Raw genomic sequence first — 24,460 nt, forward strand, 5'->3', positions numbered from 1 at the left:
GTGTGATATCTATGAAAAGAGCCAAGTCAGAAGTGTATGAGATTAAAGCAGCCAAGTTAAACAAGACACAATTAAAGCCACTGCTTCCCCACATCTCCCCAAAATTTTCAAGAAAGGCTTTATGAATCCTAGGGGACTGGGTTAGCCCTAATTGCATCTTGTTTAACTTAGTCAATTAAAAAATAAACTCTTCTCTGAATTGGCCTTGTCTGCAGATATCACACCTTCTTTGCTTCTGTTTTATTCAATTTTTAAAGCATATATACCATATATTTTTATTACTTTTGAGAATGTGTTTCCAAAAATGCCCTTTGGTTAAAGCTGATCACAACTATATGAACAGTATTTTCAAATGAGCGCCATTTCACAGGAATAGTGGGAATTGTCACTGTAACCTGTGATACATTCACCTGTAGACTGTTTCAACAGTGAACATGGATGACATTTTTAGAAGGATTTGGGAAAAGACCTGGAACACCCTTTGCCTGAAGTCCACTTTCCACCAGGCTGGAATTGAGCTGAATACAAAGGAAGTAGGCTGGTGCTATAAACATTTAGGATCAACAGACCAGGTATTTTTGAAAGGAGAAAAAGGCTAACCCCTGAACAGAAGAAGAGGGAAACTGTAAGATAAGCAAACAAGAGAGAGAAAAATAGCTTCCTTTCCCTCTAAGTTGTAAAAGATGGAAGGGAAACAAGGAGTTTGTTACTGTTTTTAAATAACTGACTAATCTCATCATTTGGAGTTTTATATACCTCTACTAATTAATAAAACACACACAATGTTTTTTTGAGAGGGTAAACCAGTTCTCTCCTTGCAGTAGGATTTTTTTGGTTTTGAATTGATCTATTTTAAAGTAGAAGAAGGAGCTATTATGGCTATGTGGACATCTCAGTCAATGATATAGTCTCAGAAGCACATCTAGTCTTAAGTTTTATCACCATCTACTCCATATTTACATGGGGATCACACATAAGACCAGCCGCAAAAGATCCCCATGTCAGGAGAAAGTCTTAACTGTCTATTAAACAAGATGCTGCACAAAGACAGAAGAACAAAATATCTTTTTTCCTACTTTGGAGAGGGGCAAATAGGCAAAATGACTAGAAAAACCAGTGGCAGAGTTGTGCCAAATCCCTCAGTAGTGTCACACCACCGTATTACACTGCAAACCATCCCATCAACCCAGCAACACAGGTCAACGTGTCCTGCTCTTGGGCAGGAGGAGAAAGGAAAGGGGTACCCATGGCTTAACTCTTCTCAAGATGCAACAGCTTCTCCAACTCATTTTCCCTTAAGTAATACGAGTATAAGGCTTCTGTGTCTCACTGAGGAATCACAGCTGATTTCAGCTGATAACGTCTTGCCACCTTGAAAGAGTCGTGTGCCACACAAATACATACAGGATGCCAAAAACCTACAAGTTCCACTTTCTGGGTACCAAGAAGAGCTCATGCCTTTGTCCAGGGGTGCAGCTCCAGCACAATCAGGCTTCTAATGAATTATGAATGATTAGGAAAGAATCTCTTTAGTTCTGCTTTGCATTCCATTTCTTAAAAATCAAACTGCTATGATAAACTTGATTAAGAGCACATTTGGAAAATATTTTGATTGCTGTTTGTTGAAGTTTCCTACACATTAAAATGCTAAAGAGCTTTTTAAAAAAAATCACGCGTGACAAGATGCCTAAGAACGTATGCTAAGCAATGCAGAACAATAATAATACTCCTGGAGAGCCTGATGAGAGAGGCACCCATTTGTATGGTGGAATCACCAGGTGGCACTGTAACACACAATTTTCCAAATTCTTTCTCCAAGTGGGCAAGAACTGCTTGGTTAATGAAGAAACAATACTTTCTTGTTATTGTGAATCAGTAGTTTGTGAGTGGTGGTGAAAGGGGGACTTGTGATAGCTGGTTGCTGCCTCTGCTCTACCTCGAGCTAAAAACTTGGGTTGGTTCATGGATGAGAACTCATCACCTGCCTAGGGGGTGCTTGGGTGTATCTCTGGCTTATGAGTACAGTCAAAAAAGAAGGTATGCTAGAGAGCCGAGTCTCTATGTCATCTTCCTTTTTTTTTTTTTTGTATGTGTGATTTTGAAACGTTCTGTTAGCAGGGAATGCGTGCATGTACAGATGCATGTATGTACACATATACGCATGCACATCAATTGAATTAATCAAAACACAGAGACTTCCCTCAGGTTACAAAGTGAGGCAGCGGCAGAACAAGAAATGGAAGCCAAGAAAACTCTCTAATAAACAGCTGTAACAGAAGTACCTTATTCACGAGTGAGTCACTAACACATACTTTGATAACAAATAACTCATTCTTGGAGAGAGCCTTAGTTTTGATTTATATCACAGTTTCAGTAAATACGGAAGAACTGCCAAATTTGCCTCTATAAATCCCAGTGATCGCATATATTTCAATGAGAAGTTTTGAAAAAACAGACAAAAAGAGCTTTTTAGAAATTATTTTTTAGCTTATTAATATGATGCTCTGGCAAAAGGTTCCATTTTGAACTCTGATGAACAAGCATTTCAGAGGCCTGCATGTGACAAGATATAATTATTATCAGGGAGGAATTAAAGGAGATTTAGAGAAAAAATATTGTACATATTTTGAGTTAAATAACAATTTGGCCTCATTAAAACAGGTTTCCACTTGCGACTAATTTTATTTCTGGTTACAAAGGCCATCATTTGTCTGAGCAAAGATGAAAAAGTAGCTGTTAACATAGTGCAAATGACAGTGAAATTGGAAGGGACATGTATGTTAATGAGCACCTGAGTGTTCTACAGTGTGCAAAAGCAGGCAGGAAAAAAAAAGATTCCCCTGATATTGTTGTAAAGCTAATGATTATTAGGCATTTCAAGGAATGCCTTGAACCTGCAACCTACTCTATATGAAAATACAGCTGTTTGCAGCATCATGGTTTACCTGAGCACTTCAAGGATAAGACTAATTTCTTGGTAAGGATTAATAATTCACTGGCAATTTTGGCAATAATTCCATTTCCTTGCAGGGGCAGATCTGGCAAGGAGTAGCCATTAATGGTGCACTTAGAAGTAACCCTGGACACGCAAGCACTGGTTTCCTTATGTGGCAATGTGCTTAGCTAAATCCCTGGATGTATATGCAAGTTGTTGTCCGTGAGTGCAGCATGTACCACTGGGCTTGTAAACTCTGTAGAGAGACAGCTGCATTGCTTGCAGATTTATGCAGTGCATACACTCATCAAAGCCAGAGGGTCCACGTCATCCTAAAGCCTGAGCAGAATTTCGCCTAGCAGATTCACAGTAAAACTGTATGGTGTTGTTTTGTGTACAGGACTCCAAAATGCATATTGAAACTCTTTCAAGTGAAGAGAACTAACTGTAAGCTCAAGCTTACTGACAGCACATGAAGGAGTTCTGTCTTTCTGGCAGTGACTTAAACAGCAACAGGCCTATCCCTTTTGAACAGAAAACCCATGAACAGAAGGACAGAAGGATTTGCAGGCAGGACACCATTGGCTGGTCTCAGCAACAGATGAGTTTGTTCAGCAAGTACCCAGATCTCCGCTACATGTTCCCAGGTACCACCTGCTGGCTCCTGATCTGCTCTGTGTGCAGGCCTGTGGGTGCCTCACAAGTCTATGATCAAGCTGTCTTGTAAGAAGCCGAGCCATTCTGATAATTCTCTGCCCATAATAAAGAACAAGCTTTCACCATCCATTTGGAAAATGCAATGGAAAGTGTACCTCAAGTTGCCGGTAATGCGGTTTTGAGACAGCCTGAATTTGCAATGGAACTCTGGTCTGTCTGCTGCCTGTGTCACAAGCAGAAAGAGAGCTCTCGCATACAGAGAGCCCATAAAGAGCTATTATCTCTAAAGCAATAGTTTTGCTGGGTGGTGGAAAAATCTAAATGGGGGTCAGTAATGTCTCAAGCCAAACTGCTCTATTGTTTTAAACGTTGCTTTGTTTATTTTACTCCTTCGCATTCTTTATGCAAAGAAACACTGAAATAAACAAGAAGCATGAACAGTTGTGTGGAGCCTGCCAGAATTCCCAAATATTTCATATTTTGGCCCCCAGGATGAATTCAGCCTCCAGACCACCTAACTAGAGAACAAACTGGATGTTTCAAATGCATTTGGCCAAGATTGCAAACATTTTTTGAGCTAAATCATTTTGCACTGCTCAGCTAACAAAATTATCTTCAATATCTTCCTATTTTTTTATACCATACCTTGCCAGGGCGGCCTTGTGCTTGCACATCAGCCAGCAGCAGAAATCTTACGGAAATATTGATGTGGTGACTCCATTTGCAGCAGCACTGGCCAGATCCAGAGCCTGCGGAGCCCTCCTGGCTGCAGCAGGAGATAACTGGCAGGCCGTCACCCTGGCAAAGGGCTTGGAGATAGGGAGCCAGGTTCAATAAGGGGTTTAACTAGCAGTGCTTGCAAGCCGTTGTGCAATCAAATGACCTTTCTTTGAGCTTTATCAGCTATCGCATGCAATTGTTGAACAGATAAGTGTGGCACAGAGAGCTGATCCATGCAGCAGAGCCCAGGCGACCCAGCCATTTGTTGAGACATGCAGCTCAGACATGTTAAGTATGAGATAATTGTCCTGAGGTCCACATCCATGGGGCATCGATCTTACCACTGTGGCATTAGATACACTGCCCTGCTGAAACAAATCTTTTTTCTCCTCTTTTTGTATCTGTTTCTGCTCTGCCTCTAACACTGCCACCTCTGTGTTCTGTGCAGGTGTAGTTTGCCAGGCTGCTTCATTCCTTCCCTGGTGGGAAATAAATTATTTCCTTCAGCAAAGTCAACAGGCTGGTCTCATGCCCCTGAGTTTATTTCAATCTGTGTTTTCTAATTCATTCTTCTCCCCCCCCCCCCCCCCCCGCAATTCTCTATCAGGCCCATTTTGGAAGAGGTTTCTTCTTTTTGTTTTTGTGTTTGTGAGATTTCTTGCACTGGCTACGAAGAAATACTCCACGTGTTCTGAATTTATAGTGATGTCTTATATTTTTCCCTGATTATGTAGCTATGTCTGCTGAAGCAATAGGTTATCAAAGTTGATATGCTTACACATGGGTTCATCTTTCTTCTGTTCAATTGCCTGCCTGGACACACAGCTCCCCACCTCAATAAAGTGATGCTTTTGACAGCACATCCTCACAGTAATTCTTTTTCTGCCCATATTTGTGTCAGCATTCGCAAATGCTCTGTTTCTGTCCCTTTGTCAGTGCGTGGTTGTTCACCCTTCCTGACCAAAATGTGACAAGAAAAGCTCTGGTCAGACTCCTGCATCAAACATTTGGGGAGAACAGAGAAGGAGCCTGTGGCTCTATCCAAGGGAAGAAGATCTTGAAGATGAAGCTCTCACAAACATGCTGCTCATAGCTCTGATTCACCAGCAGCTGCCAAAGAAAGACAAGTTGTGGTAGAGGAATTCAGTAGAAAATAGACTGTTTTACATTAAGATATTCATTTCTTCACTGTGAAGATGCTGATAGTCACCATTTCCTCCTCCTATGGCAGATGGTGATGGTTGTACCTTGCAGCAAAGTAGCACTGTGCTACTAGATTGACAAAAGGCTTTGGAGGACCTGGCTTGCACATCAGTGAGCCTGCGGCCTACGAACCAAACAAAGAACCAAGTGGAAAACTAATATAAAGGCCTAAGGAAAAGAGCCAGTGTGATTTAAGGCCACACTTCCCACCCATCCCATTGGAGAAACCAGAGCCCTCCTCACTTTGTTCTCCACTAAGATACTGAAAATCACATTAGGCATTCCCTTCAGCATTAATTTTTGCCTTTCACCATAGTTTTTAAAGACAAATATCTGCAACTGAACTTTGCCTGTGTGCACCGTCACCATCACTGCATGTACTGCAGCTGGAGAGCCCACCAGGCCTCATCCCCAGGCAACAGAGGGCTTGCACCAACATGTTTCCATGCTAACCCCTACCTTGAGCCTCCCTCCTCTTGTGGGTTCACGTGTGAAGCACAGCCACAGCTGAGAGACCTGCTCTGAGCAATAAAAAACAGGTTTCACTTCAGCTGTGCTTTGCAATTAACCCTTTGACAGCTACTGGATAGATGCAAGCAGAACACTGGGCAGAAGCACTTCCCAAGTTGGTAGTACAGCCCCCCATCAGTGTCCTGGAGAGGAGGAGGGCCTTCAGCTACACCATTTTGTGAAAAAGTAATGTTAGCACTACCAATTGTCCTAAAGAAAGCTGGAGGAGGTTTATCTTTCACAGCACTCCTTTCGTATGAATTGGCAACATGTCTGACTCAGGTTCTTGTACATGGTCTCCCCTGAGCCCTCTCACCCCCTACTTGTTACTGGCTTCCTGCTGCTTTACAGCAAAACTTTGACATTTGGTCTGTTCTTTAATAAGGGCCTGTGACATTGCCCAGGTATGAAAGAGGGGAATAAAATTATGTGGGTCAAAAATGATATAGCTCTTTGAAGGTGAAGACAGCAGAACGGTGCTTCAAAGTCCAGAGAGAAAACCAATACCCACAGAAGGCTCTTTGTTCGGCAGCTCTGCTGGCATAAATCTCCCTGCTGCAGCTCTTTGTACCACCTCTAATTATTTGAAACTCATTTATCATTCGAATGTCAAGTAATTAGAACTGGTGTGAAGCAACAGAGAAGGAGAAGGAAGGAAAGGAAAAGGGAACGGAAGGAACAGGTACTGTAGGCCATTCAGTTGAATGATTTTGAGCAGGAAGACCTTATTTAGTCATCTTGATAAGGACACTCGAATAATTCTTGATGTTCAAGGAAAAGCAAACCAGGTAGCTTTACTGTTCATATTACAGGAGTATCTGAAACCCCTGGGCAGCAAAGGAGAAGTGAGTCGCTGGAGAATAAAAACTTAGCAAAGAAGATCCAAACGGAGCATCAGAGCTGTGACGCTTCCATTTGAACAAGAGCTGCTTGGGAGGGCTGCCTGCAATTCAATACAGCGTTACAGCTCTCTGGTGTCAGAGACCTGAAAAGGAGTGTATGTGCGAGAGCACACTGTAAATGCCGACCTAACTGAGTTCCTGCACCGCAGCATGAGCAATGCAATGATCAGGCACTTTGTTCAAAATTTCCTGAAAGGCTCAAATCCTGCCCTAACTTACCCTTGTGCAAAACCACCAACTTCAAAAGGATTGCAGGAGTTAGCAGGAAAAACAGAGTATTTCTTGCTGGGTGGTACTTTATTGGTCTGGCCAGGAGCCAGTGCAAAACTAACCCCATGTTGTTATTGTTACTCAGACGTCCTAAAGTTATTCTTCTATAGAATTATACAGGGTAATTCACTCCCCTCAGTCTTCATTTCTTTTGTTATTTCTCTGCAAAATTTAAGACAAAGTAAATCTAGGCTGTAGTTTGGTGTGTGGAATTACGTGCTGCCCTGGGGTAGGGCAGGATATGGGAAGACAACACGAACTTATAAAGAATAGCTGTGCTTCACTAACATGACATCTGCACCCAGTCAGGTGGTGATGAAGAGTGGATAAAAGGGAAGGACACCACTCTCTTTTTACTTAAGGTTCCCTTAAAAGCAAAGAAAAGGTTGAGAGGGAAAAAAGATTAAAATGGATGAGGAGAAAAAACATAAGGCGCTTAGAAGTGAGCTAGGAAAGAGAAAGCACATACACAGAGTGAATTTCCAGACTTACGCAATGGGATCCGCGTTATCAAGTACAGGGGTCAATATGCGATAGCAACTGATGCCAAAGACTCCAAGCAAAGATTTTGAATGGCCCCAGGAGGAGGGGGAGGGGGGAGCAGCCCCATACCTTCTCCCACTGAGTTCAGCCCCACAGGTCGCTGCAAGGCGCATCTCACCCAGCAGCAGGCCCTTATCTCGTGCCCGTCAGCTGACAGGAGGCATTCTGCCATATTGAGCAACACCACCTGGCACCCACAGAGATGCTACTCCTGTTTCTGAACTGTAATTTGGGCAAGCAAGCACTGCCTTGTATGACACCACTGGCCTGGAAAGCTGAGTGAGCTGAGGAAAAGAGAAAAAAATGCTCCAGGGCTGCCTGCAAGGGACTTGGGCGGGGAATCAGGGCAGGAGGCATGCTGATTGAGAAACACGTTTTCTATGGATGCCTGCTGGGACCATGAGCATCAACCCAGGCCAGGGAAAAGAAGATGCACGAAGCAAATAAGGGAGCAAATGCCCTGCAGCAGAGAAACGGGCTCGTCACCATCTCCTGCCCTCCCACTGCTGATCTGGGAGCTCAAGCCCCATGGATGACAGACAGTGGTTTCCAGCTTGCCTCCATTCCCTTACCCCCATCCTCAGGCAATGACCTCGGTGCTAAAAATACCCCCTTGCAGCACTTGGTACAATAGATAAGCCTGGCAGAGCACTTGCGGGAGACGCTGTGGCTTCACATCTGCTTGTTAAAAATATCCCATATTATTAAAAAAAAAAAAGGAAAAAGTTTCTTGTGACTAATTTCAACAGTAAACCATATGGTCTTTTTACTTCTCCTGCACTCATAATAATTAAATGGCTAATTTCCCCTCTTAAACTACCTTCGGCCCACAGAAAGAAACAAAGGAAATCACAGCTATTCAGCTACAAAACATCTTGTTAAAGCACGGCAAAGAGTTATGCAATTAACCCCACAAAAGCTGGAATTTCACAGTTATATCTAACACTCCGAGTTAACAAGAACAGGCTTTAAATTGAGCCTTTTTTTCTTGTTTCTGTTTGCTGGCACAGCAGTCACAGCTAAGGTCAGGTGTCGGACCAGATTTAAGCCATAAATGTCTGTTTCCCTGTTTTTGTGAGTCGGAGTGCAGCGCTGCATTGTGATTTAAATCAGCCGCTGGGCGCTTTGGAGGAGGCTTCCATGAAACCAGCAGACAAAGAATATGATTGCCTTCGCGGCACAAACGCCTGCATCTCTCGCTGTATTGCGAACGTTCCCGCAAGAGCACTTGATGCTGTCGTGCTGCCGGAGCAATCGGCACGTCCTACAGCTTTATTTTGTGGCTCCTGCTCGCTGGCTGAGTCACGTCCCCTGCCGCGCACCTGCACGGCAAACATCCCATTTCCCAACCCCGTTCTGAGTTCTTCAGGCCATTGTCTAAGAGCACTGGGGTGCAAGGGATTTTTGGTTTTGTGTGATGAAGCAGCAGGGAGCCCTGCTCTGTGACACGGATTCAGGAAGGCGGTTGAAGATGTGCCTGACTTTAAGCGCATGGCTGGTTCCGTTCAGGCGAAAGGAGCTGGGATGGTCCTAGAGAAATTACTAAATGAGCTGAGGAGGCACTTGAAGCAAGAGAAGCTGTGACCAAGTCAAAACCCAGCAAAGGAGACCGTGCTGCAGAGAGATGCTCACATCTGAGCCAAGGACCTCAGTACACAGTGGGCAGAGGACTCAGAGGCTGCCCACAAAGTTAGCACCCAAGTTGCAACCTCCCATTCAGTTACCTTCCATTTCCTCCCTGTCCTGGTTAAACACCCACAACAGAAGCAGTGTGAGACTCACTGGTGGAGCCTGAGGACCCCCGTGACGGATAGCATGGCTCTGGAACACCACACAGGGCTGCGTCCCCAGTGCCCACCCAAGTGCTGAGCTCTCCTGGAGGAGCAGCTGTTTGGTGGAGAACACCAGCAGAACAGCACGATCAACTGCAACGTGATTGCATTAAATGAGACAGAGCAATGTTTCTGAACTTGATGGCTGGGGTGAGGGTGCTCATTTACCTATTGTAGTCAAGTGCCTAGATTGGCACTTAGGAGTTTAAAATGGGTATTTGTGGGCCTAAATGACTGTCTGAAAATTAAAATTTAAAACAGGGTGCCTTCATTTAGACGATCAAGATGGAAAATTAGAGTGCGAGATTGCATGCCTGAGTATAATTTAAAGTGCAGGCTCATTACGGATATTTTTATTGTTTAAGAAAATCCTTCCTCACTGAAAATGGGGCAATGACCAGGACTCTGAAGGCTGAAGAAAACTATGACGGCACTGGACAATTTTCTTGATAAGATGAGCCACTAGATGACACTTTGCATAATAATGTGATGGACGGAACGTTTCCATGCTGCATTTTAATTTTCTGGCTTGGTAAAGCCTATTATGGGCTGATGCCAGGCAGACCACCGACCATAAAGCTAACTAGGGCCTTCCCAAACTATCTGCCTTCCTGATAAAGCAGGTGGCCTTTGGGTATGTCCTGCACATTCGGCCAACGGAGCAGAGAGAGGAAATAAGCAGAGGGAAGATGACCAGAGCTACAGAGAAGAAGGATGAAGCTGAAGACTGGGAGCTGGGTGAGGAGATGTGCTGATGAGGAGGCATCACCCATAGAAGAAGGACTATGAGATGAGACACAAAGAAATGAGGATGAGTGAACAAAGCAGCAGCAGGACACGAGGAGATAAAAACCCGTGACAAAAATAAGAGTGGGAACAAGGAGGAAAAAGGTGGTAGGGATGGGGAAGATGGAACAGGGGACACAAGTGCCACTTGGGAGGAATGAGAAGCTAATTATCCTCTTGTAAATCCATAGCAATAAAAATCACCAATATTTCAGTCAGGAGGAATGTTCCAAATGTTTTCCCAAGCAGCAGCCTTCAAAGACAAGAGAATAAAGAACAGGGGAGAGCAGACAACACGACAGTGTGTTTCAAGTTGGTTTCTTATATTTCAGACAGTTTATTTATGTATCTAGCATTAAATAAAAAAGAAATAGAAGCACATCTTTTGATTGCACTATGAGGTACACTTGCCACTGATTAAAGAGCTGACTTTAGAAGGAGATGTATCTCTCTGTACAAATAGAAAATAGCTGATTTAGATTTTTTACATTACACTATATATTTATCTCTGTTTAAGAAAACAAATACACACATCCACTGGAATTTTCTTGACCATTTATCAGCATTTCTCCCTGTGATGTGCATCTAAATACTTCAGTTTTTGCTGTGTTTTCTATATTTATGCTCCAGCTGGGAAGTGACCGAGAACATAAGCATGATCAGAAAATACTGCAGTGTGCAAGTTACTTGCACAAGCACAGTTGGGTTTCGTGGTTTGTTTTTTTTTTCTTTTAAACTCATTTTCTGAATGACTTGTTGGTTTCCAGTGGAAGTAACTAGTTCCAGTAGAGTCTAAAGATGTGAAGAGTTGGCATGAAGCCGCATGATCATATGGCTGTGCCCAGTGGAACTGCAAACGTGTAGGGAAGTTTCTCTATATCTTGCAAGCTGGTTGTCTCACCTATCTGCACTGTTATTTATGCAGAGCAGGCTGCTGGATGTTGCATCTCCATTGCAACACATATGCACTGGAAATCACTAAAACACCTTAGTCCTGCAGATCTTTCATGATTTCACTCCCATTTTGTTTGGTCCTGAGCATAACCTGGATGACCGCATATCTGCATAGATGGTGTTAGCCCATCTTGTAGGAAAGCAGTTACTGCTGGCTCGTGTTCAGCTGCCTGTCAGCTAGCACCCCCAGATCCTTTTCCTCTGCGCAGCTTGCCAGCCACTCTACCCCAAGCCTGTAGCGATGTGTGGGGTTGTTAGGACCAAAGTGCAGAACCCAATACTTGGTCTCGGTAGAGCCAGCACAATTGGACTATGGAAGTGGAGTACAAAGAATTGAAGAATTTTTAAGTGTGTAAATCCACATGATGGTGGAAATGCAGCACCCTACTGCTGTTTACAGATGCTAACAAAAAATTGCTGGGTGCAAACAGATCTCTAATTGTAGCCCGCTCCTTCACAAGGTGATGTAGAGACAGCATTTTTTGTCACAAAACATTTCTACTTTCCCTTAAGGATACTTGCTTCTCTTTTGGAAAATGAAATAGCAGTTGCTGGGAATCTAGAACACAGCAAAGTCATAGCAACAAAACAAATTAATCTAATTTACCAATGAGATTGGTCATATTTTAAAGGTGAAAATCAGTTTACAATTTCCATCTGTCCCCATGGAAGTCAAAATATGCTTTGACTTTCACATCTATGTCTGACAATCATAATCCATAATATGATGATAATACAATTTCCTTGCACTATGACAAAAAGGTACCCAGAAACACAGGCATGTGTTTATCAGTTCCCTATCCCACCTTGTCAAATGTGGACATTTTAAGTTAAACACTCCTGCCCAGAACTGCCATAGACAAGCCATACAGGAACTAAATGTTATTTGCTCTTTAAAATGTGATTTTAGGCTCCCAGTTGCAGGTTCTCAACTTGGAAAACTGTGAACTCACTATTGTCATAACTTAGTACATTCTTCACCAGGGGCTGGCATCCAATTTCTGTGCAGAAAGTGAGGCAAGGGGCTTCACATCGTTTCCTCTAAACTGATACTTGTTTTAGAGCAACTGGAAGCCTTGGCTGAAAAGATACCTGCAGAATGGTGCACCAAAAGGGAGTTACTTTGCTGGAAAAACAGGTGCTAAGCATTATGTTAGCAAGAACTACTAATCCTTCCCTTCTATCAGCACTTAGATTTGCATGAAATAACAAGACCAGGTGAGATCCTGGTGAATGACATTACTCAGGCAAAACTCACTGAACTCCAGTGTAAGAAAGTGCCAACAGAAAATCACAGAATTCCCAAGCTGAATGATTCTTACCAAATGAAGGCTAACAATTTTATTTTTATATTGACTGTTCCTTGCATTCTGAGGTCCTTGAATGAAGGGCATTTTATAAATGTAAATTTGATGGATGGACTGATACATTTATATTCATGAGAATGTAGCTGGAGCTAAGCAGGTTAGTGTTGGTTTACACTCCAATTTTGTCAATAATAATCAGGAAAAGGAGGGATTAATGGCTCACCCTCATAATCTAATCATATCAATGCTATCCACTAACCTGTGCAATGCAAAAACATATCAGTTATGTCAGGCTTGCATAAGCAATGATTTTTCAAATCCACAGTTAACATTTAGAAGATGTTGCCTACGTGTTGGCATCCGCGTTTCATCTACCATTTGTTGCAGGAGCACTTTTGTGTATAGCAATGTGCAAACAATCCAGTGTTAATATCAAGGAGGGGATAAGCTCTGACCATGAACGAAAGAAGGATTCATAGAATTCATAGAATTCAGAGAATGGCCTGGGTTGAAAAGGACCTCAAAGATCATCTAGTTTCAAGCCCCCTGCTGAGTGCAGGCTTGCCAACCACTAAACCAGGCTGCCCAGAGCCACGTCCAGCCTGGCCTTGAATGCCTCCAGGGATAAGTTTACACAACCGAACCCTGGGTGGACAACAGATGTTCATGCCATAGAGTGATATAAAATGAGAAAAAGAATTGTACTGAAGCTAGATTCAAGCTCATTTGCCCAGGAAAGGCTCCTAGAAAAGAGCACTTATGCCACTAGCAAAGCTCTGTGGTAAGCATGGTAACACCCTGCAGCAGAAGAATCTATGGTAAGAGACTACCATGTTGCACAGCAACACTGGTGGTCCAGCAACAACACTTGCCAACAACACTCACCTATGGACAAACTCCGTATGTTGTTATCTTATCACCCAGGCTGCCTAATCTTGTCTGGAGCAGAAGCAGCAAGGCAATGCTAACACTGGCAGCTGCTGGGCATCCTCTCTGCACTGCTGGACAATGCTTCCATGGTGACCCTACTTCTGATTGCCTCAGTGTTGCTATCAGTGCCAGTGGCACAATAGCAGGAGGTTTCTCCAGCAATACTATTTCCTTATTATTTCTCAACCTCCAGAATCTCTGTTTTCCTCAGTGCAAGGGTTCATACTGTGAGATTTTTTTCCTCATTTTTTTTTTAATTGAACTAGCATGTAACCCAACGTCCCCTAAAGTTGTTGGGTGAAGAATAGGTCTTTTGGCTCTGGCAGGAGATAATGCTTTGACCACTGTGGAGAGGAAGTGTGCATTGAGCTTGACATCTGTCAGAGCCTGTACCCCTCTGCTTGCCTTAGCCAGGAAATACAGCCCAATTTCTAGCTCCTGTGGTCTAACTGACAAGCCGATTTCTCAAACCCCTTCATAAGTCCTGATTGCTAACATCCTTCTTTCTCAGGGTCCTTTCTTACAAATAAATGTGATATTGCAACTCTGAGGCTGTTGTTGTAAAGATGATAGCGGCTCTTTTTCTGATCTTTTTCCAGTTTTTTTTTTAAAAAACAACAGCAGCAACAGGCATGTGGGCCACAGCACACGTTGCTGCTGCTACTCCTCTCACTGGCACAGAAATCAGAAAATAGCTGGAGTTGGATGGCACGATAGTAAAAATCAGACTGCCCTGACAACCTCAGGCCTCTGAGCACCACTGCCATCCACAAATCTAGATGGGAATTAATGGAGTAGTCGGAAATGAATGCATGTGTTCATTGCATTGTATTGTATAACATTAGTGCACAAATTGCCCAAGTGACCTCACTGAGCACTCGTGTGATGAGAACACCCTTGTGAAGATACAGCTGTTTTGAACTATTAAGCGTTCATAAGCCAGACACAATTTTCCTGCAATGCTGCTAAATGAGCGGCTGCGTATTGCATTAGCATTCCCAGATGCCCTACCTCAGCTCAAAAAGCCTGGGGGTAAAAAGACAGGAAGGCTCTGGGATGCACTTCTGTGTCTGAGAACGATGGCGCAAATCACCCTAATTGTTTGTTAGATGAACAATGATCACTAATTAACATTGTTAAAATGTCATCAATGATCACTAATTAACATTGTTAAAATTTGTTAACAAAGGAAATTTAACAATATCTTAATTAGGAAGGATTTCCAATTTGCGATATAGAACATGTTAGACAAACAAGGCACAACTCTCCCTTTGTTGTTCAGCTCTGCAGCAGGAGATATTACATGATATGACACAACGCCTTCTGCATTCGCCGTTTATCATTCTACGTCCTCGGCACAACTCTGCTGTATAATTACAGCTGGGGCTAATTTTACCTGTGTTATTGTTTGCCCTGTAATTTAGAGAGAATGGGCCGTGTTGACGCTACGTGATGTAGTCTAGGGCGATCAGCTGGCTCTCTGCCACAGGACTCCTGCTCGCATGTTCCTGTAATGAAGCGCGTGCATTGCGAAATAAAAAGAACCTTTCAGTGTTTTAATTTACTTAATGATATGGTGCGAGGGTAGCAGCTTTCTTCGGGTTTTCTTTTTCCAAACGTAATTTATCAGCCGCTAACCTTTCAGGGCTGCGCTCTGCTTCAAAGCTGCAGTACATTGTTGGGAAAAGTCCCCTCCTATTATCTATTACTTAATTATTAAAAAGCTTCTACTCTGTTTTCATAAATTATCTATGTATCAGGGAGGTTGGCATACGAGGAAGAAAGACGTGCACACGCACATGCATGCAGGCTTGCAGAGGCTGTGAAATTAATTATTCCTGATGAGAAATTAATAAATAAATAAATAACTGAAGAGATTTCATACAGTCCTGGAGTCAGACTCCAAAAACATTTTGAGAACCTCCATAGCAAATTACCTTTAAAAATAGCAGAGAGAAACTGGGACGCTCTCCAAGGCTGACTTGTCTCGAAGGGAGCCCGAGTGTATTTCTGGTAAACTTCTGCCACCCGATCAGAGGGAACATCATTTGCCTATTTGTTTTGGTGGAACTGATGCACTAACTCTGCCTGTAAGGAAATACAGTCCAATGGTTGAGGCTCTGCTTGTTTCTGTACCTAGGTATACAAACACATACTGCTTCAGCACCGGTCTGCCAGTCTGGGCTCTAATTCTGGGCCCTATATCTGGGCTCTAATTCTGGGCCCCCTAATCATTTGCTAAGGGTGATGGATCATCTTTTCTATTTTCCATTTTTCATGTGCTCTTGTGTGCTTTCATACTCTACAGTCCTCGTTTTGGAGGACCAGGAAGATTGGGATTCAGGTTTGCACAGAAATTGTATTCAGGCCCCTGACTTCTCCCCAGACATGCTCAGCAACTCTTATTCCCAAAAGCAACCCAACAGGGTGTTAAGAGACATTACTTTTCCTCAAATCCACTTCTCACATTCAGATAGTGCTGGGAGGCCAGGAAAAGGTGTTTTCTTTCTCGCAGAACCCCCTTGCATTTGTACTGGTGCTCACCCATGGAGGCAGGATGTGCAGCTTGTGCTGGGTGTCACTGGGGATGTTTTTGGGATGGGAAGGTTTCTTCAGCCTCTCCATGAACACATGCAGACACAAGAGTGTCTCACCCTCCGCACCAGTTCTTTTTTAATTCCCTGCTTGCTTTGGGAATCAAATTATCAAAAGTTAATTATTGTCAAGGTCTTGTCTTCTGTTCCTAAAGCATTACTGGAAATCCAATAACATTTGTTTTCTTAGGAATGACATTGTTGAGCTCGAGTTAAGTAGGGACACTTACTTCATCCCTTCTCTCTGTTCTCATTACACTCTTACAGAATGCAACGCCTTAATGCAGTGCTTCATGAAGCCATTCTGATATTTGTTCTCAGCGATTCTAAAAAGGATCCCGCGTTTTTTGTTTTTTGTTTTTATCAGTGCTACAGTTGTTAAAAGACTGATGTATTTTCTTTGGAAGTTTAGTTTATTCAGACTTACTTTACTGTGTATGTACTGAAAACAACTTTTTTTGGTGCTGTGATTTGGCCTGTAATAATTATTTTCCGTCCTAAATCATGCAACATTAAACTCTTTTCTTGAATTATCCTGTTTGCCAGATCACCTTTTTCTGGATCAGGTGCCGCAATTATATTCAGAGGTTCTTCTAAAATGAAATCCATGCATGAGACAAAATGTGTACTGTGTTTAGTCCTATCAGAGCCACCACCTGCTTCTGTGTATCTCAGAAGGTTCTAGCCGATTTCCAAAGCTCTCCTCTGACTCCCTGTATTTTGGTTTGTGACCTCCCATTTACTTCTTCTGACTCTACCACATGCTCTTCATTGTGTTCTGTAGCTGGGACTGTCACCTCTCTCACCATACACATGATGGGGATGTTCATCTCTCCAACTTAATGTGCTACCTTTATTTAAACCCAAAGATCCACCTCAAATTGAGTTATTTTTTTCCACAATATTGTGTCTTAAGTCATTCCAACGGCTGCATACCACAGATGAAGTTTAGTGCTGGCCTTTGATTTGCTGCTACATTAACTACAACACACAAATGTGCACAGAGGTATGCTGATTTTCCAGAACTCTTCTATAGAAACCAAAGAGTTTACAGCAGCTGCATGACCAGCTTACTGCAGTACAATCTTGCATTTTGTTTACAAATGAACCATTCTATTCCCAGAATTTTACGTGGTCTCTTTAATGACCAAAAATACACCTAAAGTCTGTTAGTGCATAAAGTAGCAGTCTCTAAGAGTAGGCATCTCTGATCTATACAAAAGTAATGAACTGATGCTCTACATACTCACACCAAGCAGTATTTTATACATCATACATAAAACTACATAACGCAGTTCAGATTCTTAAGGATTTAGATAAAAAAAATAATAAAAATTTAAAAAGTAACTCTTGTAGCTCTCAGTTTTTTTTACCCCTGTCCAAGCAGGCAGGAAAATGAGAAAGTCACAAGGGATTTTTTTCTTCCATATTGTTATTTTTTCCAGGAATTTTAAATACCTGCAGTTTACCAGGAAGAGGTGGATGAGAGCACTGGGTAAAGGTGGGTTGTACTCAGTAAGGCTGTGATGAGCACACAGCAGTCCCTCTCCAATACCAGTACATGCCTTTTGAAGAGAAGCCCATAGTAGCAAAGTCAGCACTAGCAAACTTTCTTCAACAGAAAAAAACAGGAATATGCTTCAACCCCTTTCACCAAACCCTCTAGTATCGCAAAACATATTTATATACATAGAAATGTATTGAAATAAAAGATAGCATGAAGACAAAGGTCAATTATAAGATGATGAAATTACATGAAAATAAATGTAAAATAGTAATAATATGCGTGAAAAAATGTAGAGTATGCACATGTTGCAGACAGATGGGAAAGATACCACCAAAAATAATGGGAAGTGACGTAGGTTGGCAATAAAAGATCATTGAGGTCATCATCAGGCACAGATGGTAAAGAAATAGGGAAGCAAAAGAGATTCAGGTGCAGTGGACTGAGTTCCACCAAAGCAGGAAAGACAACAACAGAGGCCACTGTGCTCTTAAAAAAAAAAATCACAGGAATTAATGACTTCATTTGCTTTTTTGTTTATGCATTTCTTGATGAACTGAAACAATCTTAGTAGTATTTGTTTTCAAGCTTCAGTTCATGTTCAGGCCTATTTCTAACACAAAACGAATTAGCTTTATGCGTTCTCTAGCAATTAGGACAGATTTTTAACTGTTAACTGTCATTCCACATTTTTATTGCCTTTCTCTCTTCTCTTCCTCAGCTCTCCTTCAGTGCATTCAGCTCCATGTAAATCTCCTGAATACTTGTCTCTTTGGTTTTGTCAAACACAGGTTTCCACCCAAGGCTTGCTGTTTGAGCTACATCATCATCTTTTTCCCCAAACACTTTGGAGCTGTGAGCGCACCCCTTCCATACTGCTTTCCAAACACCATTAATTGCCTTGATAGTTATCAAGTCCTACGCAGCAAGAATGTTTTCCGAGGCTTGTCGGATGTTGAAACTCTTCCAAAACTCACTCAACCTGCAGCTTATTTGCTTTGCCCATCGCGCCAACTAATTGCATCAATGTTTGTCATAAATAAAACATTTGAGAATTAGCAATCACTCCTTGGGCTCTCAGTTGTGTAACTGAAGTGGTGGAGAAAAAGCAGCTTGAACATTTGGGTGCAGATCAGCCAGAGGAGATAGGCAGATGAATAAGCATCTTAGTAAGGATCAGCAAGACTTTTAAATGCTGGCTGACTTGCACAACAGTACTGTTCATGGCTAATGCTCATTGCTAATCAATTTTTGCAATACTGGGAATTGCCTGTGCCCTTTTATTTGAAAGCTAGTGAACATCTGGCCTTCAATACCTTTTGGACCAGTTATCTTCACAGATAAACCACTTGTGATTTGCATTGTTTTTAAGGAGTCCATCTGTTTAGTGATCTTACACTAGATTCCTCTACTTTTACACAATGAAGAGCTGAAGCAAGTTCACCCTTTGCCAGTGTTGATTGTATTTCCATCTTTTTTTCTAAGGATAGTCATTTTCCTGTACTTTTAATGGATATTTTCTGTTAGGGCTGAAGCACACTTTTTCTGTGCCACTGGTCTTTTAGGGAAGTTGTATGCTGAAAGCTGTACAGCAAAAGAAACCTCTTAGACCGCACAAGCACATGATTTGAGCACCAGCAGCCCTGCCAAATTCATATTTCACCCACAGCCTGTCTTGCATTGCAAAGTTACTTGGTGCGCAGTCCCACACTACTGCAATTCTTTGCATTTTGTTGATTGTTTTATTCTCCTTGATGATTCCTAAATCCTACTTCCTGACTGGAAATTTGGTAGCGGGGTAGGAAGAGAAAAGAGATTAGAAAGTAAATCGTGCAGGTGTGAAATCAGCAATGTTGAGATATTTTTTGGAAACACTTCTTCAGGAGCTGCAGAGATGTGAGTGATGTGCTGGGTTTGCCGAGCACGTAGCCGCTGTGTGGTGTTAGGACAGATTGCTGAATGTGCAGGGTAAGTTAATGGACAAAGAGCAGAAGTGTTACTGCCTCATTTCCCAGAATGCCCCCAAACTAACCCTGAATGGAACCTTCTTCCAAGCCAAGACTTTTCCCCGAGCTAAACAAGAAATAAACCTAATGGTGAGCCTGTGTGAAAGGTCATCTTCTCTACTTGATTCTGATCCTTTTAAATCAAGTAAAGTTTGACTTCTAAGTGGAAGATGGAAGTGGACCTTGAAAGATGACTGCTATTAGAAGAAATATCTGAATTCTTAGAGGACTTTCCAAACTCTTTCAAAATAACTATTTTCTGATGATTCAGCAACCTGTCCATAGGGGACAATTTATAGGTGTTCTTCTGAAAAGAAGCAAGGTAGAGGCACAGAGGAAATACTGCTTAGAAAAATAATGTATGTCTCCTGCACTTTACATGTTGAAAAGGTTTGACTGTAAATTCCATTTTTGACATTCATCCCAGAGCCACTTTAAAAGCAACCCAGACTCAACAGGGAGACAGTAAACACTAAATCATAATTACCTCATAAAAGGGGAGCTTGTTTCCCTGAATGCCTGAAATCTGGTTTTTCTTCACAAAAATATCATAAATCTATTGTTCTACTCCATTTTATTTAAGGCCAATTAGTGCTTGTGTTAAAAAGAAAAAGAAAGAAAAACAGAAACAACACCTTCCCAACTTTACTGTCATTCATCTAGATGTGAAACCCTGATTCTCTGCTCTCATTAAGGAGCAGTTCATAAGAAGACAGCATATTCCATGAGAGCTGAGGTCTTACACTAATAGTGAACTATGGAAAATCTCTCCCATTTGGCAGCCCACATTAACATTTTTTCAGCAGAGATTTCTTTTTTACTGCGATCTAGTGTTGTATGTGTTACTGTACAGACAAAAAAATATATTTTTCAACACAGTCTTGACTTGGTTTTAATATCCTACAGGGTGACATCTGACACTGTTCTGAGAGAATAACACCTCTCTGGGTAATCTTTCCAACAGAGCCTGAAAATGAGCAGTCTGTGCCATTAATATGGCCAATGTAATTAGCAGAGCAGTATGACTGATCTTTTCTCTTTTTTTAATCAACATTTCCTAAAGCTGTTTCTCCAGCTGAAGTGACTTGAACCTGTGGAGCCAGGGAAAGCTAAAGCTGAGCATTCCCAAATAGGTCTCTGTGTCGAAGCACAAGTAGAGAGATCAATGACAACAAAGCTGCCAGTCTTGGACATGATTTCTGAAGAAAGCTCATCATCCAGTTACTAAGAATTTTTTTAAAAAATTGTTTCTAGGTGAAACCATGTGAAATTTGTCATGCTACAATGATGTTTCAAGTCAAGGAAGCTTTTTATTATATTGGGAAAAAAACTGAAAGGAGATTGAGCTCTTTGCAGTAGGAGAACCAAAATTCTGAGGGACAAGTATCCATATTGTATGTTTGTGTATGCTGGGACTCCAGTAATGACTAGTTTTGATACGGGCACAGGATAATCTTGCCTCTATTCATTCTGCTTGTGTAGGAAAGGCTCCTCTCCTTGCGGATGATCAGAAAGACCAGCATCACAGACATATCTTGTGCCACCACAGAAGTCACCAGAGATGCTTTTGGTAAAGTCTGATATCCACCAACTCACAGCTCTGCTGGAATGCAGGCAGACAGCCTGAGCTCCTGAGAAGAGAATTAGTGAGGATGATGATGGCTGTTGGCCCACTGAGAACTGTACCTGCCCAGTGCCTGATCTCACCTCCTGAGAGAATAAAGAACTGTCAGCAACACCCCCTGGCATGCTGAAACCACACTGGCTCTTTGCTAACAAGAGACCCATTTCCCTACAAACCACACAAGCAGTGTTGGGGGCTCCCCCTCTCCTCAGAAAATGCTCAAGCCTCTGGGGTTTGCACTGACCTTCCACGTGCAGTGTAGTTGACTCAAGACTGACAGGTCTGTATTTGGAAGTACTGAGGTGCAAATTTCTTTTTGAAACATAGCTAACGAAGGACAATGAACTCACCCAAATGAATCCAAAAGTCTTGACTCAAAAGCACCTCATCATAGCAAAAGACACATGTGTTAAGAAAAACCTAGTAAACATCCTATACATTACTAACAGTAACTATATCTTTCAGCTGGCAGAAATGATCACACATAGGTTCTATGTTGCATGCAACCAGGGCAGAGAGGCAAAAGGAGCAACATCATTAGGACTGTGCTGATCATTAAACCTTAACACTGTTCTGCAGGAGCATTATATTAAGGCACCTGATCTAGCCATTGTGTGAAGCATTTTACAAAAGCTCAGAAAGGGAAAACATCAGTTGTTGAAAACAGTTGCATACAAGATGGATTTTAAAAGTACGCTGGATTTGACACTGGCACAATAATAGGGAAGTTTCAGCGTGCCATGGAGAGCAAACAGCAGCAAACAAAGCTGTAGTCTGCTCAGCAGAGTGGCAGTAAGGTCTGGTGGGTCCAGGCTGGGATCAGCAGAAATGAAGTCCTGAGGTCTGATGGACTGGCCCCAGAGGCAAAGTCAAGGGAGGTATTTCTTCTGAATTCCCAGCAGTAGATGGATTTGGATCTAATTCCAGTTCTATTTTTGAAAAACATAGAAAGGTAGGAAAATTCATTTGCCCACTCTGCAAACTCAGAGTTGTTCTTGTTGCATATCTGATTTTTTATTATGCAAGGTGTGGTTTCTATTCAGTTCTGGATGAAGAGTACAAAAGGAAAACCATCCGCTTTGATTCTTTATTATTGCAGCTCTTGGCCCAGGATAGTTTCCCAGAAAACAGAGTATTACAGTTAGACTGAAATCAACTTCTCTCTATCTGTCTCTCTCAAATAAATAAATAAATAAATAAATGTGTGTCAAATTCAATTACCTTAATTCAGCAATGGCACAATGAAGCAAGCTATATTTAAGCCATACTGAAGGCTATATTCCTATGTTTCCTCCTTTATCACTCCTTAAAAGAGTGCACCAGAGAGGGAAAACTCTTACAATTTTCCTCAGCACTCCTATAAATCTTGATCAGTTAATGTTTTAATGTTTATCAGTTAATTATAGATCTTTATCCATGTAATCTTTTAAAATTAAGCATTCTAAATGCAAAAATATTACCACATATTCAAACTACAGAGCATTAATATGTAAAATTCCCTGAAAAGATTTATTTTTAACATTTTCATTAAAAAGATAGTATATTAGCAAACATCACCAATATCATTTTTGCTCACACGATGGCATCATGCTGTGATTAAAGTCCTTAGTTTGAAACACCCAAGGGACTGACAGCAGCCTTAGAGCTGTCATCCTGGCATTGAAGGCATTCGGAGGAGGGAAGGTGAGGAGGAGGAAGGGTGAGGAGAAAGTACACATCTCTGAGGAAAGAAAACAACGTCACTAAGTAAAACAAAAAAAGGCTATGCAAATAAGCACTTATCACCAGAGGAAAAAAAAACATGCTTTGCTGTATTCAGCCACCATTGGAAGTGTGACTGATGAGTGAGTAATGACTTAACTGAGCTCCAGGAAAAAGTGCTAGGCTGCTATCAAATAATACTCCTAACAAATACGAACAATTCCAGTTGACTTGCACTGGTCACGAAGATGCAGGTGAGAAGAAAGCCTACATCTCCACAATAACAGCAACCTTCAGAAGTCCAAGCACAAGAGAAAATGCCATCAACAACTTAGCTGGTAGGGCCTGGAGGCCCCAGTGCAGCTCCTCCGCTCTTCTTGTTCTGGCATATGCAATGAACTTGCTCTGGACGTTCAATCCTCGCTCCCTTGCTCCCTTCCAACCACAGCTACATCTCATCCTCCTTCCTCTGTGTTCTCTCTGAGGACAACCTGGGAAGAAACGCACACCCAACATAGATGATGATACAGAAGTGATCTTCACGGCCTGGAGGTAACAGCTCAGTAACATCCATCTCGAGAAATCATGGTGTGGGTACTGAAGCTTAATGATAATGGTGGTTAATTTTGTCACTGCTGAAATAATAAGCCTCTCATAAGCCATTGAAACAGAGTATCTTAAGAACTAGAGGAAGATGTTACCCCCGTGGGTATATTCCTGCTGTCTCTGATAGATTTTTCCAGAATTGTGCTTACTGCAAGTTTAAACTGTTTCAAGCAATTAAGTTCCATGAGTTGTCTTTCAATGGTAAAAGTTCTCCCAGCATTGAATTGATTTTTCTATCACTTCTCTTGCTAAAGGTCGTAATCAGGATTGATAACCATTCTACTATACAACACACAACTTCCAGGAGTTATCCTGTCTGGAGATTTGTGCAATCCACACTTGCATTTAACAAATGTAAACAGCCATGCTAGAGACCATGCAAAAAGCGACAAGTACTGAGCAGGGCTGTTTCGCTTGCTGGCAAAACCAGTGCCCCACGTTTCCTTATTCAGCAACGTGATGAGCACGGGGAGCATGCTCATTTGCACAAACCCAGGACAAAAGAATCACAAGCTGCAGGAGTACAACACACCAATGTAGTTAGCCCACTTGTAGGTGCCCCTTGATTTCACTGCCTGCCCACAGCAATAGCCACTGGCCTCAAGCACTTCTCCAAGGACAGAGCAGCCACCAAGGCTGACCCTCTAGCCCTGTCCCTGCTAGACTCAGCAAGCAGCAGCACTCTGCCCTCCTGTTCCTCCACAGGGCCAGCAGAGCCAGTACTCTGGCCCCATGGCCCCCTATGGCCCCTGCAGGCCCTGTATGTCCTCCCAGCCCTGCTGTCCAACAGGCATCCTTCACCGCTCCTTCTCTGTCCCTGGGTGAAGCTGACAGGCCAGGCCCGCTGCCAGCAGCTGAGGCACGATTATGGTCACA

General features: G+C 42.3%; 1 long non-coding RNA gene across 1 annotated transcript in view; it reads left to right on the forward strand.

Annotated features, from left to right (window-relative positions):
* The window catches only part of LOC110393734, a 28,912-nt gene extending 7,521 nt beyond the window's left edge, over positions 1 to 21,391 (forward strand). The window contains exon 2 of the long non-coding RNA XR_002435163.1: positions 21,136 to 21,391. This is a non-coding gene — a long non-coding RNA (uncharacterized LOC110393734). The remainder of the gene's footprint in view (positions 1 to 21,135) is intronic.

Source organism: Numida meleagris, chromosome 2 (genome assembly GCF_002078875.1).
Source record: "Numida meleagris isolate 19003 breed g44 Domestic line chromosome 2, NumMel1.0, whole genome shotgun sequence".
NCBI classification, from domain to species: domain Eukaryota; kingdom Metazoa; phylum Chordata; class Aves; order Galliformes; family Numididae; genus Numida; species Numida meleagris.